The sequence below is a fragment of the Rhinopithecus roxellana genome, chromosome 14 (genome assembly GCF_007565055.1).
Source record: "Rhinopithecus roxellana isolate Shanxi Qingling chromosome 14, ASM756505v1, whole genome shotgun sequence".
NCBI classification, from domain to species: Eukaryota; Metazoa; Chordata; class Mammalia; order Primates; family Cercopithecidae; genus Rhinopithecus; species Rhinopithecus roxellana.
Window position 1 is genome coordinate 6910763 of NC_044562.1, and position 18712 is coordinate 6929474.

Sequence of the window (18712 nt, forward strand, 5' to 3'; positions counted from 1 at the left end):
TCCATCAACAGATGAATGAATAAAGAAAATATGGTGTGTATATACAGAGGAATACTATTCAGCCATAAAAAGAATGAAATCATGTTATTTGCAGCAACGTAGTGAAACTGGAAGTCACTATGTTAATTGAAATATCCTATGCACAGAAAGACAAATCTCATATTCTCACTCATATGTGGGAGCTAAAAAAGTAAGTCTCATATAGGTAGAGTAGAATAATAGATACTAGAACCTGAGAAGGTGGAGTGAATGGGAAGAGGGATAAAAAGAGGTGTGTTAACAGGTACCAACATACAGCTAGATAAAAAGTTTAAGTATAGTTAGTTACAATGTGTTGTGTATTTCAAATAGTTGCAATGTATTGTATATTTCAAAATAGATAGAGGAGATAACTTAAATTGTTCCAAACACAGAAATGATAAACACTCAAAATGATGGATACCTCAAGTATCCTGACTTGATCATTACATACTCTATCCGTGTAACCAAATATCACATGTAACCCATAAATATGTAAAATGCTGTGCATCTATAAAATTTTGTTATAAAAGAACATCAGAACAGCGAGAAGATGGCTGCCCCAGCAGTGTCCGGGCTCTCCCGGCAGGTGCGATGCTTCAGTACCTCTGTGGTCAGACCATTTGCCAAGCTTGTGAGGCCTCCTGTTCAGGTATACAGTATTGAAGGTCGCTATGCCACAGCTCTTTATTCTGCTGCATCAAAACAGAGTAAGTTGGAGCAAGTAGAAAAGGAGTTGTTGAGAGTAGCACAAATCCTGAAGGAACCCAAAGTGGCTGCTTCTGTTTTGAATCCCTATGTGAAGCGTTCTGTTAGAGTGAAAAGCCTAAATGACATCACAGCAACAGAGAGGCTCTCTCGCCTCACCACCAACCGGATCAATTTGCTTGCTGAAAACGGTTGCTTAAGCAATACCCAAGGAGTCGTTTCTGCCTTTTTCACCATGATGAGTGTCCATCGCGGAGAGGTACCTTGCTCGGTGACCACTGCATCTCCTTTAGAAGAAGCCATACTCTCTGAATTAAAAGCTGTCCTCAAGAGCTTCCTAAGTCAAGGCCAAGTATTGAAATTGGAGGCTAAGACTGATCCGTCAATCATGGGTGAAATGATTGTGCGCATTGGAGAGAAATATGTTGGCATGTCTGTCAAGACCAAGATTCAGAAGCTGGGCAGGGCTATGTGGGAGGTTGTCTGAGTGTTGGTTTTCTGCCATCAGTGAAAATTCTTAAACTTAGAGCAACGATAAAAAGCTTCCAGAACAGATTAAAAAAAAAAAAAAAAAAAAAAATCAGAAAAAAGACAAAAATGCTTATACATGCTATGACATTGTTAAGCCTTAAAAATGTTATGCTAGGTTAAGCCAGTCACAAAAGACTATACATTGTGTAATTTCATTTATATGTAATGCCTAAAAATAAAGATACAGAAAAAACTCAATTAGTGGTTATTCAAGCCAGCCAGGAAGGAGGGGACTGAGTGAAGAATGACTGTTAATGGGTACAAGATTTCTTTATGGGGTAATAAAAATGTTACAAAATTAGATTTTTGTGGTGATTGCTCAACTCAGAGGATATACTGAAAACCATTGAACTATATACTTTAAATAGGTGAATTTGTGATATGTGAGTTATATCTCACTAATGCTGTTTAAAAATGGATACTAGCAACAAAAAAGAATATTGACTTCTAACTGTTGCTTAAAAATAACTGAAAGTCTACAAATCAATCTATATCATTTGGCTGTAATACATTTTTGAGTCAAAACACCAATTTGTTGTTTAATTCTTTTATCATCTTTTAAAAAGAGGAAATAGAGTAGAATAAATCAAAATGGACTGGAATAGAAGGAATAGAATAGAATAGAATAGAATAGAATAGAATAGAATAGAATAGAATAGAATAGAATAGAATAATCAGAGAAGAAAAGGAAGGTAATAGAACACATAATGATCTTATGTATGAGTTACATTTTAAGGCTGGTGATCGAAATGCATTAAAAATGCTGATATATGTATAATCTACTTCCTTTCTACCACTTACTCTCTCTGCCAGGCAAATAAATGAAACTACTGTACCTTCACATAAAATTTCAGACTGTGTTTAAATGTCTACTTACTCTGTACCTTTGCTGTTTGTCACATGAATGGGATTTCACTTTTCTGTAAACATGACAGAATTTTGTGAGAAAGCAGTATCCATCACTTTTCCAGAGGAAAAAAACCTGGATTTTAGCCAATGTTTATATGAATTACAACAGTGGTATAAACGATATCATTTTGGCAGGACACTTAGTTGTCCTTGTTTTCGTCTGCCTTTTTTTGTTGTTGTTCAGCTTTGGTGTTCCTTAAAGTGTTATACCTTTTAACCAAAGTGACACAGGTTCATATTTGGCTCAGCCATCATTGCTTATGGTACAGCTCATGAGAAATTGCCAAACAAGAGTTTGCTATATCTGAGAGGGTTTTAACTCTAATATAGAAGTATCTTCCATCAAAAAAAGCAGAATAAAACAATCTTCTTTGTTCCAGTACCTCAGGGTGCACACAGCCAGCAGAAGACAGAGTCATAAAGAGGGTACTGAAATTACAGACAGAAATACGCATAATGGCAGCCTTACAAGGCTCTTCACATTAATTCATAAAGTAAGCAGGGATTGTACAGTATATTTGAGGAAGAAGAAAAGAAGTCACCACTAATTTGTTAATTACAAGGTCTCATATAAGATTAGACTTCAATTAAATGAATGAGTAAAGACAACACCAGTTGGGGATTGGTTGTAAAGCTTTTGAGAACAAACCAGGTGCTTTGTTTGGTACAGATGATGTCAAGAAGGAGTCAGTCTGGGGGGCGGAGCAAGATGGCCGAATAGGAACAGCTCCAGTCTCCAACTCCCAGCGCGAGCGACACAGAAGACCGGTGATTTCTGCATTTTCAACTGAGGTACTGGGGTCATCTCACTAGGGAGTGCCGGACAATCGGTGCTGGTCAGCTGCTGCAGCCTGACCAGCGAGAGCTGAAGCAGGGCGAGGCATCGCCTCACCTGGAAGCGCAAGGGGGAAGGGGATCCGTTTTCCTAGCCAGGGGAACTGAGACACACAACACCTGGAAAATCAGGTAACTCCCACCCCAATACTGCGCTGTAAGCATACAGGCATTCCAGGAGAATATATCCCACACCTGGCCGGGAGGGTCCCACGCCCACGAAGCCTCCCTCACTGCTAACACAGCAGTCTGCCGCGATCTATCCGCAAGGCAGCAGCGAGGCTGGGGGAGGGGCGCCCGCCATTGCTGAGGCTTAAGTAGGTAAACAAAGCCGCTGGGAAGCTCGAACTGGGTGGAGCTCACAGCAGCTCAAGGAAGCCTGCCTGTCTCTGTAGTCTCCACCTCTGGGGACAGCGCACAGCTGAAGACCAACAGGGGAAGTAGCGGGAGCCGGTGCAGACGCGAACGACTCTGTCTGACAGCTTTGGGGAGAGCCGTGGATCTCCCAACGCGGAGGTTGAGATCTGAGAACGGACAGACTGCCTGCTCAGGTGTGTCCCTGACCCCTGAGTAGCCTAGCTGGGAGAAATCCCCCACTAGGGGCAGTCTGACACCCCACACCTCACAGGGTGGAGTACACCCCTGAGAGGACACTTTCAAAGGAAGAATCAGACAGGTACACTCGCTGTTCAGCAATATTCTATCTTCGGCAACCTCTGCTGCTGATACCCAGGCAAACAGGGTCTGGAGTGGACCTCAAGCAATCTCCAACAGACCAACAGAGAGTCCTTCTGACTGTCAGAAGGAAAACTATCAAACAGGAAGGACACCTATACCAAAACCCCATCAGTTCGTCACCACCATCAAAGACCAGAGACAGATAAAACCATAAAGATGGGGAAGAAGCAGGGCAGAAAAGCTGGAAATTCAAAAAATAAGAGGGCATCTCCCCCTGCAAAGGAGCGCAGCCCATCACCAGCAACGGATCAAAGCTGGTCAGAGAATGACTTGGACGAGAGGAGAGAAGAAGGCTTCAGTCCATCAAACTTATCAGAGCTAAAGGAGGAATTACGTACCCAGCGCAAAGAAACTAAAAATCTTGAAAAAAGAGTGGAAGAATTGACAGCTAGACTCATTAATGCAGAGAAGATCATAAACGAAATGACAGAGATGAAAACCATGACACGAGAAATACGTGACAAATGCACAAGCTTCAGTAACCGACTCGATCAACTGGAAGAAAGAGTATCAGCGATCGAAGATCAAATGAATGAAATGAAGCGAGAAGAGAAACCAAAAGAAAAAAGAAGAAAAAGAAATGAGCAAAGCCTGCAAGAAGTATGGGATTACGTAAAAAGACCAAATCTACGTCTGATTGGGGTGCCTGAAAGTGAGGGGGAAAATGGAACCAAGTTGGAAAACACTCTTCAGGATATCATCCAGGAGAACTTCCCCAACCTAGTAGGGCAGGCCAACATTCAAATTCAGGAAATACAGAGAACGCCACAAAGATACTCCTCCAGAAGAGCAACTCCAAGACACATAATTGCCAGATTCACCGAAGTTGAAATGAAGGAAAAAATCTTAAGGGCAGCCAGAGAGAAAGGTCGGGTTACCCACAAAGGGAAGCCCATCAGACTAACAGCAGATCTCTCGGCAGAAACTCTACAAGCCAGAAGAGAGTGGGGGCCAATATTCAACGTTCTTAAAGAAAAGAATTTTCAACCCAGAATTTCATATCCAGCCAAACTAAGTTTCATAAGTGAAGGAGAAATAAAATCCTTTACAGATAAGCAAATGCTTAGAGATTTTGTCACCACCAGGCCTGCCTTACAAGAGACCCTGAAGGAAGCCCTAAACATGGAAAGGAAAAACCGGTACCAGCCATCGCAAAAACATGGCAAAATGTAAAGACCATCGAGGCTAGGAAGAAACTGCATCAACTAACGAGCAAAATAACCAGTTAATATCATAATGGCAGGATCAAGTTCACACATAACAATATTAACCTTAAATGTTAATGGACTAAATGCTCCAATTAAAAGACACAGACTGGCAAACTGGATAAAGAGTCAAGACCCATCAGTCTGCTGTATTCAGGAGACCCATCTCACATGCAGAGACATACATAGGCTCAAAATAAAGGGATGGAGGAAGATCTACCAAGCAAATGGAGAACAAAAAAAAGCAGGGGTTGCAATCCTAGTCTCTGATAAAACAGACTTTAAACCATCAAAGATCAAAAGAGACAAAGAAGGCCATTACATAATGCTAAAGGGATCAATTCAACAGGAAGAGCTAACTCTCCTAAATATATATGCACCCAATACAGGAGCACCCAGATTCATAAAGCAAGTCCTTAGAGACTTACAAAGAGACTTAGACTCCCATACAATAATAATGGGAGACTTCAACACTCCGCTGTCAACATTAGACAGATCAACGAGACAGAAAGTTAACAAGGATATCCAGGAATTGAACTCATCTCTGCACCAAGCGGACCTAATAGACATCTATAGAACTCTCCACCCCAAATCAACAGAATATACATTCTTATCAGCACCACATCGCACTTATTCCAAAATTGACCACATAATTGGAAGTAAAGTACTCCTCAGCAAATGTAAAAGAACAGAAATTATAACAAACTGTCTCTCAGACCACAGTGCAATCAAACTAGAACTCAGGACTAAGAAACTCAATCAAAACCGCTCAACTACATGGAAACTGAACAACCTGCTCCTGAATGACTACTGGGTACATAACGAAATGAAAGCGGAAATAAAGATGTTCTTTGAAACCAATGAGAACAAAGATACAACATACCAGAATCTCTGGGACACATTTAAAGCAGTGTGTAGAGGGAAATTTATAGCACTAAATGCCCACAAGAGAAAACAGGAAAGATCTAAAATTGACACTCTAACATCACAATTAAAAGAACTAGAGAGGCAAGAGCAATCACATTCAAAAGCTAGCAGAAGGCAAGAAATAACTAAGATCAGAGCAGAACTGAAGGAGATAGAGACACAAAAAACCCTCCAAAAAATCAATGAATCCAGGAGTTGGTTTTTTGAAAAGATCAACAAAATTGACAGACCGCTAGCAAGGCTAATAAAGAAAAAAAGAGAGAGGAATCAAATAGATGCAATTAAAAAATGATAAAGGGGATATCACCACTGACCCCACAGAAATACAAACTACCATCAGAGAATACTATAAACGCCTCTACGCAAATCAACTAGAAAATCTAGAAGAAATGGATAATTTCCTGGACACTTACACTCTCCCAAGGCTAAACCAGGAAGAAGTTGAATCCCTGAATAGACCAATAGCAGGCTCTGAAATTGAGGCAACAATTAATAGCCTACCCACCAAAAAAAGTCCAGGACCAGATGGATTCACAGCTGAATTCTACCAGAGGTACAAGGAGGAGCTGGTACCATTCCTTCTGAAACTATTCCAATCAATAGAAAAAGAGGGAATCCTCCCTAACTCATTTTATGAGGCCAACATCATCCTGATACCAAAGCCTGGCAGAGACACAACAAAAAAAGAGAATTTTAGACCAATATCCCTGATGAACATTGATGCAAAAATCCTCAATAAAATACTGGCAAACCGGATTCAGCAGCACATCAAAAAGCTTATCCACCATGATCAAGTGGGCTTCATCCCTGGGATGCAAGGCTGGTTCAACATTCGCAAATCAATAAACGTAATCCAGCATATAAACAGAACCAAAGACAAGAACCACATGATTGTCTCTATAGATGCAGAAAAGGCTTTTGACAAAATTCAACAGCCCTTCATGCTAAAAACGCTCAATAAATTCGGTATTGATGGAACGTACCTCAAAATAATAAGAGCTATTTATGACAAACCCACAGCTAATATCATACTGAATGGGCAAAAACTGGAAAAATTCCCTTTGAAAACTGGCACAAGACAGGGATGCCCTCTCTCACCACTCCTATTCAACATAGTGTTGGAAGTTCTGGCTAGGGCAATCAGGCAAGAGAAAGAAATCAAGGGTATCCAGTTAGGAAAAGAAGAAGTCAAATTGTCCCTGTTTGCAGATGACATGATTGTATATTTAGAAAACCCCATCGTCTCAGCCCAAAATCTCCTTAAGCTGATAAGCAACTTCAGCAAAGTCTCAGGATACAAAATTAATGTGCAAAAATCACAAGCATTCTTATACACCAGCAACAGACAAGCAGAGAGCCAAATCAGGAATGAACTTCCATTCACAATTGCTTCAAAGAGAATAAAATACCTAGGAATCCAGCTTACAAGGGATGCAAAGGACCTCTTCAAGGAGAACTACAAACCACTGCTCAGTGAAATCAAAGAGGACACAAACAAATGGAAGAACATACCATGCTCATGGATAGGAAGAATCAATATCGTGAAAATGGCCATACTCCCCAAGGTTATTTATAGATTCAATGCCATCCCCATCAAGCTACCAATGACTTTCTTCACAGAATTGGAAAACACTGCTTTAAAGTTCATATGGAACCAAAAAAGAGCCCGCATTGCCAAGACAATCCTAAGTCAAAAGGACAAAGCTGGAGGCGTCACGCTACCTGACTTCAAACTATACTACAAGGCTACAGTAACCAAAACAGCATGGTACTGGTACCAAAACAGAGATATAGACCAATGGAACAGAACAGAGTCCTCAGAAATAATACCGCACATCTACAGCCATCTGATCTTTGACAAACCTGAGAGAAACAAGAAATGGGGAAAGGATTCCCTATTTAATAAATGGTGCTGGGAAAATTGGCTAGCCATAAGTAGAAAGCTGAAACTGGATCCTTTCCTTACCCCTTATACGAAGATTAATTCAAGATGGATTAGAGACTTAAATGTTAGACCTAATACCATAAAAACCCTAGAAGAAAATCTAGGTAGTACCATTCAGGACATAGGCATGGGCAAGGACTTCATGTCTAAAACACCAAAAGCAACGGCAGCAAAAGCCAAAATTGACAAATGGGATCTAATTAAACTAAAGAGCTTTTGCACAGCAAAAGAAACTACCATCAGAGTGAACAGGCAACCTACAGAATGGGAGAAAATTTTGCAACCTACTCAAATGACAAAGGGCTAATATCCAGAATCTACAAAGAACTCAAACAAATATACGAGAAAAAAACAAACAACCCCATCAAAAAGTGGGGAAAGGATATGAACAGACATTTCTCAAAAGAAGATATTCATACAGCCAACAGACACATGAAAAAATGCTCATCATCACTGGTCATCAGAGAAATGCAAATCAAAACCACAATGAGATACCATCTCACACCAGTTAGAATGGCAATCATTAAGAAGTCAGGAAACAACAGGTGTTGGAGAGGATGTGGAGAAATAGGAACACTTTTACACTGTTGGTGGGATTGTAAACTAGTTCAACCATTATGGAAAACAGTATGGCAATTCCTCAAGGATCTAGAACTAGATGTACCATATGACCCAGCCATCCCACTACTGGGTATATACCCAAAGGATTATAAATTAGTCTACTACAAAGACACATGTACACGTATGTTTATTGCGGCACTATTCACAATAGCAAAGACTTGGAATCAACCCAAATGTCCATCTGTGACAGACTGGATTAAGAAAATGTGGCACATATACACCATGGAATACTATGCAGCCATAAAAAAGGATGAGTTTGCGTCCTTTGTAGGGACATGGATGCAGCTGGAAACCATCATTCTTAGCAAACTATCACAAGAAGAGAAAACCAAACACCGCATGTTCTCACTCATAGGTGGGAACTGAACAATGAGATCACTTGGACTCGGGAAGGGGAACATCACACACTGGGGTCTATCATGGGGAGGAGGGAGGGGGGAGGAGGGAGTTATTGCATTGGGGAGTTATACATGATATAAATGATGAATTGATGGGTGCTGACGAGTTGATGGGTGCAGCACACCAACATGGCATAAGTATACATATGTAACAAACCTGCACGTTATGCACATGTACCCCAGAACTTAAAGTATAATAAAAAAAAAAAAGAAAGAAAAAAAAAAATCTAATGTGCAGAAGTAAGCTTGAAACAGAGCAAATGCTGAAACAGATGAAGTTGAAAAGAGGGGAATAATGAATTTTAAAAATACAAGTATATTTCTGATATGGTTTGGATCTGTGTCCCCGCCCAAATCTCACATTGAATTATAACCCCCAATGTTAGAGTAGGGGCCTGGTGGGAGGTGTTTGGATCATGGCTGGCACTGGATCATGAGTTCTCATGAAAGTTTTATCACCATCCTCTGTTGGTACTGTATAGTGAGTGAGTTATCACAAGAACTGGTTGTTTTAAAAGTAAGTAGCACCTCCCCCACCTCTCTCTCTTGCTTCTGCTCCGGCCATATAAGATGTTCCTGTTTATCCTTTTCTTTCTGCCATAATTGTAAGTTTCCTGAGGTCTCCATAGAAGCCAAGCAGAAGCCGCTAAGCTTTCTATACAGCCTGCAGAACCAGAAGCAAATTAAACCTCTTTTCTTTATAAAAAAAAAAAAAAAAAAAAAAAAAAAAAAAAGAAGGAGTCAGTCTGAAGATATATGTAGGGGACCTGAGAACTACGAAGATGCAATGAGAAGTCAAGATGCTTATAGACTATATCAAAACTCTGTTGCTCCAAACCGATGCTATATTACAGGAAAAATATTCAGACTAGTATTACACTCCCTGCCGATGTATGATTTCTATTGTGTTAATTTCAGCTTGGTGACCTTATTTTTAAAATAATCATGACATTCAGAGTACCAAGAGCTCAGCTGCTCCCAAGAGTATCATCTGTTTTGCATTAGAAAGCTTTAAACTGAAGAACAAAGTTTCCCCCGGTAATGTTATATATAGGTATATAATGTTATATATAAGGTTATATATAGGAATGTTATATGTAGGGATGTTATACATAGGGATGTTATGTTATATATAGGGATCCCTGGGGCACACAATTCTTCTGACTCTCAAAAAGTCAAGTAATTTCTCCTCCTTTTAAAAGGCTGTCTTCATGGGGCTTATTTCCTCTTAGATGTTCTACTAAAAAAAAATAATACCTTGAGATAAACATTCTCTAGATTTTCCAGGTGGCCAGTTTATATGGTCCTATTTCTCCCAAGATCAGAACAGAGTTTCCTCTATCACCAACAAAAATCTTAGTTGTGAGACAGTAAAACTAAACCTTTTTACTCAACAGCTTGAAGTTTCACATTAGCCTATCTCTGTTGTTTCATGCAGCATAAGAAGTGATGGATGAAGCCTTAGGAGTTAGAAAGAACCAAGTTAAAACATTAACTCTTCTACTTTCTGTTATCCCCAAATAATAAACTCAATTGAAATTTGTTAGATTGAGACTTACCTTAATTATTACATTTTAACACTCTATAAGTATTTTATAAAAACTGCCATGTGTTATTATTCTAATTATGTAAGGAACAGAGAAGTCAACTGATGCCTGAGGTGGTGTGGGTGATAACAGAAAGTTTAGTAGTCTTTCTGTATCTTTGTATCTTACTGATTTTCTTTCACTTGCTCTATTTTCCCTTTCAGATCTCACTGTGGTTTTTATTCTTTAGCGGCAAAAAATAGGAACTCTTGCTTCTCTCTTTGAATATGCCGAAATTGTTAATATACAGAAATTGAATCGAAATCAAACACACAATCATCTCTTAGGACTAAAATATACAGAAAGAGAAAAAGTGAGCATAATTTTGCTCCAAAACACTTGATGCTGTTTATGCCTAGGGTAAAATTTTTCAATTTCAGCACTATTGGCATTTGAAGCTGGATGACTTGTTGTTGTGGGGGACTGTCCTGTATATTATGAAATTTTTAGCAACATTTCTGGCTTCAAGCTACTAAATGAAAGTACCACCACCCCTTTCCATATAGGAATCAGCTTATTGTTGCTCTAGCTTTCTGCCTGGAGAGTCTCTAGGCTGCAGGAGAGAAAGAAGATCCCAGGCAGAGCCCACTGGAATTCATGAGTTGAGGGGATGGAGCTGAGATTCAATAGAAACCACAATATTTAGAGTTTGCTGTATAGATACATCGGAAAAGATACATGACACAGCAGGAGAAAACATAGAAACCTGGGAGTGAGTTGAATCAGTGAACACAATAGATTAGAGCTCTGAGGAAAAGCCATATAGCAAACCAAACAGAGAGAAGAGAGTAAGCAGAGCGACACCTTGGTCACTCGAGAACAAATCAAAGATGTAGGTCAAAAACCCGTCAAAGAAAGGTCCAGAAACTTATGAAGATGGAAAGGTAGGGCAAAGCAAGAAAGCCAGCATGCAGGCAAGCCGCTGGAGCAGGAGACGTGAGACACAAACTGCAAGATACTATGATAATAAGATCACTACCTGAAACTCAGAAAGAGTCAGATGATCTTTCCGCTATTCTAAAAGTCAATTTGAGAGCCTGCAGTGGAAGCAAATAAAAAAGCTGATAGAACAGTAGACATTTGAAGATTATGGTGGATCCTCGCACTTAGCCAACCACACGAGTCACAAGTACTTACAGAATTACCAAATAACTAAGAGATACAAGGCATCTCTATATTGCACATTATAGAGTGTTAAATACTAAAGGGTTAAGCCAGATCTTAGATCCTTCTCTCATTCGCATGCATGGCACTCAATTATTTTGTGAATCTCTAAAATGTTTGCTTTCTTTCTTAGACCTGGCACCTTACTTTGATGCCCTGTTTGGTTATGAGAGTGTTCCTGTCAATATGTCTTGCTTCCTAAACTAAATTCTGTGTCTCTTAAGGTCAAGAACTTCATCTTCTTTGCATTTCCCATGCTGCTTAGAAAAATGCTAAGTATTTAGAAGATGCTCTGTTAACCTGTCTAGAATGAATAATGAATATTACTATTCCCTGTGTGTGAGCATCTGTTTCAGAAATGACATGAGAGAACTGAGGGGTTTGGGAAGACATTTCATGACATTGTGGGTTTGGGGGTTCATTGTTATAGCACTAGAAATGATATTAAGTTGATCACCTGGGTCTAATTTATTATGTAAATCTTAATGAATATAAAATGATATTAAATTAAACAATGAATTTAAATGAGGAGATTTAATGAGAAATTTCCATCTGCATATTTCATCTGGGCCACTGTTACTGCTTCCCAAACTCTATATTAGGATACTCAGGTGTTCTGAGAAGATCAATGAACATAACATCCTGGACTTTTACAATCCATTTAGCCATTTTAAGATGACAGAATAGAACAAGTGAGAGTCAGTCACAAAAAGAAAAAGGAAGATGAAAGATGTGTGATGGTGGAAGGGGGTAGCAAGGGATGTGTGCTTGCATATGTGTCTACAGATATACAATTTTTATGATTTCACATATATTTATGGACTAAATCTATTTCTCTAGTAATCATCATTAAGTTTCTGAGAATAATGTTTATACATTCTCTTAGACAAGCACAAAAACATGTGCTGAAGGCTACCTTATATTACTTATGTTTGGAAAGGACACATGTTGAAAATGATTGAGAGGGAAGAAAACTGACTTTAGGCTAAGATTTCTAAGGTTTCATGGGAATAAGAAGTGAAAGTGATATGAAGGTCAAAGTCATTCTCACCAGGGTGAAGTTCCAATGTTAATCATTGCTGTCTGGCAAACCAATAAAATTAGTTACAACCATAAAGCTACTACAACAATTCAGTTTAAGATATTTCATTGAGTAAAACTAATTCTAAACAACAGAAAATTCCATAACTTTGCTGATAACTTAGGTCTTTTTTCTCTCTTTGAAAAATGTCACTATGCTTACTTGTGTATTAAAATACAATTTAAAGTATATGAAGAATGTGTAGAATTGTGTAAATTTATAGAATGTAATAGAAAATGTTAAATTGCCAAATGGTACATATGCTTTGATTATAATGATATAAAATTTTATAGGCATATGAACAAAATAGAGAAAATATAAGAACTTTAATTGTGCTAGGTTGTAGAGTTATAGATGATTTAAAAAGTGCTGAAATATTGTGGAAATACAGTTTTCCTTTTTTAAAAAATTATAACATAAACAGTTTAAAAATAAGATCACCTTTTTTAACCAGATACCATTACAGTGTTTATGGAATTCCCCAGGCTGACACATTAATCAAATAAAATGTCCATCCCATGTCTTTGATGTCATTGTTTTACCTTCTCATTTCCTTACATTAGAGGCAAAAGATCCATATCAAATTATGCCATGCCTTTTGATAAATACATTTATGTGAAAACATATAACTCATAACTCTTGTTTTTTTCCACCAAAGAAAGTAGCTGATAATAAAAAATGTTCAATTTTTCATAGTACAAGCTCTGCCAATTTGAGCTTGTTGATGCATTTAAGCGTGATGACATTAATTACACTGGCAAACACTCCAAAAGTGTACTTTCTTTTATAGCAAAATGTCTTTTAAATAAAACGTTTTCAAACCTAAGAAAGTTTAGAAGGGAGATAAGCCTCATTATTACTTATCATTATTATAAATATAAAACTATTTTATGTCATAAATTACAGATCCTTAAAAATGAATTATCAGCTTCAAGTTAAATACTAAAATAATTTTACTTCATAGCAATATATCTCAAAGCAATGTGTGCATAATTATAACTTCTGGTATGTTATTAAAGCTAAATTTGGATACAATACATTTTTAAAACTTGGTATTTTAAGTTTAATATTTTTCCAATTTTTAAGAAAATATTGCATATTTGATCAAAGTGGTTGTGATTTAAGATGTAAAAATTCCCCATTTTTGGTAAACAAAGTCTTGTAAGAGGATGAGTAGAAAGACTGCCATAAACTATATAGCTATGAAAAGGCTAACTCATGTATTAGGAACAGTTTTACTGCAGAAAATTTAAATCGGCTTCAAATGTTTATACCCTCCTACTTTCTACTGCACCAACTCTATAATGAGGTAGGTCAATTGAGCTTTTTACTTCCTTTCAAAAATAGCACAAAAACAGTTCATAATAATTATGTTGAGTGAGAATTTGAGATTGAAAATTATCTGCAAGAATATATATCTTCCTTCTCCCGACACCATCAAACATGTTTCTCTCCTTTATTCCCCAGATCGGTTGAGGAATTACCATACACTCAGTACCCCAAGCTACCTCTGTGGAAGTAAGGTTTTGATGTCAGTTCAGCAATCAGATAAACTGGGGTTTTCTTGGAACTTCAGTATCTGTAAGCAACAAGTATCACAGCAAATTAGCTAAACTCTTTTAGATTCAGGATCTTCTCTCATTTCAGGGGATGATTACCCAATTTTCCATGATATAATTCTTAAGCATTGCGTGTCTGTAACAAAATATCTCACGTAACTCATAAATACACATACCTACTATGTACCCACAAAAATTAAGAACTACTGATTTTTAAAATGAGGATAATGACATCTATTTCTTAGAGTTGTTATAAGTATTAAGTAATACTCTTTAAGTAGGTAATATTTATTTGAATTCCTGCCTCCTCTTCATCTCTAATATCCAAACAGCAAACAAATCACAAAAATTCCAACTTTAAAAAATGCCTCTCATATCTGAAACCTTTTCCTACCAACTGTCTCTCATTATCTTCCCTCTCCTCCTCATTCTGTTTATCTTCTGCAACATTATTAATGTTCCCTTTCTCAAAATCCATCTAGTTATATCATGTGTCACCATTTACAATGGCTTACTGTTAATTCATTCTTGTTTATATTCTAAAAGCCAACAACTTGGCATGCCGTTCAGGACTGGCCCAGTCTGGATTCATCCCACATCCTATGTTTTGGGTTTTACTGTAACCACATCGCAGTTAGTGTTCAACAAACACTCTAGTGTTCAAGAAACACATATCTATGACTTTGTCTACACGAATCCCTCTACCTAAAATATTATTCCTCAATGTCTCATTTTCATAGCCCATATCAATGTCATCTCTGTGAGGCCTTGCTCATTAGTGTTTCTATAAGCACCCATTTCTAGTACAAACTTGATTATGATATATTGTGAATTTATATGGCATTTACACAGAATTGTGAGCTACTTGAATTCCAACAGCAGTCATTCTGTAAATGGCAAACATTAGCATATAGTTTTTGATTAAATAAAAACACCTGCAGATAAACTTAATAAAAGGAAAAGAACAATTATAGTGAGGGATTTTAATTTACTTCTCTGGAATTTTAGCAATGAAGAATAAAAAATATGGATTAGTATGAAAACAATGTTAATGCTATAATTAACAGAGGCTACAATTTTTGTTTATAAGACATTTTGTAAAATAATTTTATGTTTGAACATAAGGAGAATGTAAATAAATTCTAAATAGTAAAGGTGCTTTTTCTGACCAAAAGTGATAAACAAACAAACAAAATCAACAATGAAAAGATAAATTACAACAAACACAAAAAATAAAAGTTTAACCATTTTTGAAATGCCTAAAATATTTGTTAAAATTAATATTAGCTTTAAAGTAACTAAACTGCAATGTGATCGAGAAAGTAATGGAAATTATTTAACTAAAAATGTAGAAACTATTATAGTTAACAATTATATATTTTAATGCAACTGTGTGTCGTTTGCTTTCTAATATTTTGACGTAGACATTTTTGACTGAATCCCAGGCATCTCACTTCTGAAAAATATCCAGATTGTTCAAGAATCATATATAGAAAAAGATCAATCACTGAGAATCAATATAAATCACTGTACTCAATAGAAAAATAGAGTCTTAAAGATTTATTTTTTAAGTTAAAAAAGATATATTTAGATTACTTCATTTAATAAAAGACACACACATAAAATCAAAGAAAATATATAAAATTAAAAAATAAAAATAGGCCGTGCATAGTGACTCACACCTGTAATCCCAGCACACTGGGAGGCCAAGACGGCAGATCACTTGAGCTCAGGAGTTCAAGACCAGACTGGGCAACATGGCAAAACCCCGACTCTACAAAAATTACATAAACATTATCTAGGCATGGTGGTGCATGCCTGTAGTCCCAGATACTCGGCAGGCCCAGGTGGGAGGATAACCTGAGCCCAGGGAGGTTGAGGCTACAGTGAGCCGTGATTGCACCACTGCACTCCAGCCTTGGTGACAGAGTTAGATCCCATCTCAAAAAAAATTAATTAATTAAAATAAAAGCAAAGTTAAGTAAACAGAAAATTATAAACATCAAAATTAATAAAAATTATAATGCTTATCAAGGATTTGTAAAACAGACATAGCTAACAAATGTATCTAGAGAAACACTACAAATATACAATAACATTGAGTCAAAGAAAATAAATGAGGTTAAGTAATCAGAAGTATATTCAATAAAATTTCATGACAAATTTGAAAACTTAGTTAAATTTTAAAATACATTTGATCTTAATTCACTCAAGTAGCTAAACTGACAGCCATAAAACACACAGAAAATAGCATCAAAGATTAAGCACTGTATTGGAGTCAGTGTTTCACAGTCAAGTGCTTCTTTTTTTTTCTCTATGTCACCTAACTATTCAGGAACAAAAAAGACATTAAAAAAGGTCATGATTTATTTAATAAATACTTACGTTAAAATGATAATTTACTATAACTTTATTAACTATGCTAATTCTAAAATAATACATTACTTAATATCTATAGAGTGCTTGATATACATTCTTCTATTTAAATTATTTTAATTATCATAAAGTCACTTTTAATATAAACAGCATTTTCATGCCCATGTTAGTGATAGGAAGTCTGAAATTTAAGAAGGATGCATGTCTTGCTCAGAATATTTATATGAAGAGAGTTAGAAGTAAAAATATGCACCCTCACTGCAGAAGTAGTATTTCTGATATCTGGGCTATGTGCCCTTAAAATGAAAATGTCTGGCAGCACACAAAAAAAGAACATTTTTAAAATATCAACAATAAGAGAAGAGAGAAAGGGAGAAGAGGGAGAGGGAGAACAAAGAAGAAAACAGAGAAAAGAAAACACACTTAGTCTCACTTACGAATATGCTCAGTGTCTCAGAGGAATACAGAAATGTTACTTCAATTTGCCTTCCATACCTTTCTGATACCTAATAAGTTTCTTGCTATAGAGTAGTTTCTTTGTATCCATAACGGATTGGTTCTAAGTGCCCCTTCAGAAACCAAAATTTAAGATTCTCAAATTTCTTATATAAAATAATGTAGTATGTGCATATAATGCACATCCTCCTGTGTATTTTAAATCATCTGCAGATTACTTATATTAACTAATATAATGTAAATAGTTTTTATACTGTATTTTTATTTGTAGTTTTAGTTGTTGTTTTTTTTTTAAATTTTTGATTCATGGTTTGTTGAGTTCACAGATGTAAAACCCATGGATACAGAGGGCCAACTACACACTTTTTAAACAAGACAAAAAGAGACACGTTTTAAGTAAAATTATATTATTATATTTATTTTGGCTATATATAAGATTTTCAGAATCTGGAGCAGTTCCAAGACCACACAGTGAAACACGAGGGACAGGTATTTTTGTAATGGTTTCTTCCTAGAAGACAGTGAGAAGATTTCAACACTTTCATTCCAGTGTGGCAATTATTTGAAGAACAGCAAAATAGTTCCCTTTGCAAAATGGCTGAACTCTGAGAATGTTTCTTTCTTTTTGGGTAAAATTGTATATGGTAAGACTGTGGATTCCAAGAGAGAGAATTGAAACTGAATATACAAGCCTGATCATGTCTGGTATACCTAAGTGTTCAGGTTTTCAAAGCATATACAAAGAAGGAAATTGATCTGAGGGGACAAAAAACTGAGTCAACTCATCCTTCATGCTTCATCAGCAACACTAGGTGACTCTCAAGAGATGCTTCAGTCATCATGCCCTTGGGCCAGCATTGCCCATGGATGGGTCCTATGTCATGGCTCAACTTCTGATTGTGTAGAGTCACCCTTCTGCCCTGAGAGTACCTGGCATCATGACCCCAAGACAGGACTTGAAACCCATATTACTGTCTCTGAAATTGCCTCTATTCACAGCTTATTGTTGGGATCCCATCCCATTATTGCCTTGGCCCACACTTAACAGAATCAGATTACAAAAGCCAAAAGGAGTTTGTAAAGAAGCAAGAGAATGAGGAGAAGCAGTGGAAGAAAAGTCAGGAAGTTATGTCTCCTTCAAAAGAGCACTGAAGTGAATAGAGCTTTTAACTATAACATAATAGAAAAGAAATGTGGCTTGGAATTTTTCATCTTTTTTTCAATAGTAGAAGCACTGTGAAAATTGTCAGCATCAAAATAGAGTCATTGGTGTTAGAGCCCCGCCCCCCCCCAAAAAAAAAAAAAAAAAACCCTGACAAATAGAGCTGGATAAGGCCAGGAAGGGTGAGTTCTCATGCATAAATGCCTGATAACAAATACTGTCACAAAACACTGCAAAAATTACAACACTGCACACAGGTCATCACAGCCTTACACAGAAAGCACTTCTGAAAGGACATCTGCCCAGCAACTGCCTGTCCAAAGTTAGAATGATGTAACCCTTGTCAGTGATACTTGTAGCCAAGGATAATTATCTCAAGATAGTAATGTAATCCTCCTCATTCTTCCTTTAAAAAATTTTGTCTTCCTTTACCTCTCTGAATACACACATATGTTGTTATGACACACATATTTTCATTGCAATGTCCTATTCTT

General features: G+C 36.9%; 1 pseudogene across 1 annotated transcript; it reads left to right on the top strand.

Moving 5' to 3' along the window:
- Nucleotides 1–569: 569 nt before the first annotated feature.
- On the top strand, nucleotides 570–1213 carry LOC104658123 (annotated as a pseudogene). Its single transcript, XR_747386.1, has one exon. The product of XR_747386.1 is annotated as an ATP synthase subunit O, mitochondrial pseudogene (transcript).
- The last annotated feature ends 17499 nt before the right edge of the window (nucleotides 1214–18712 follow it).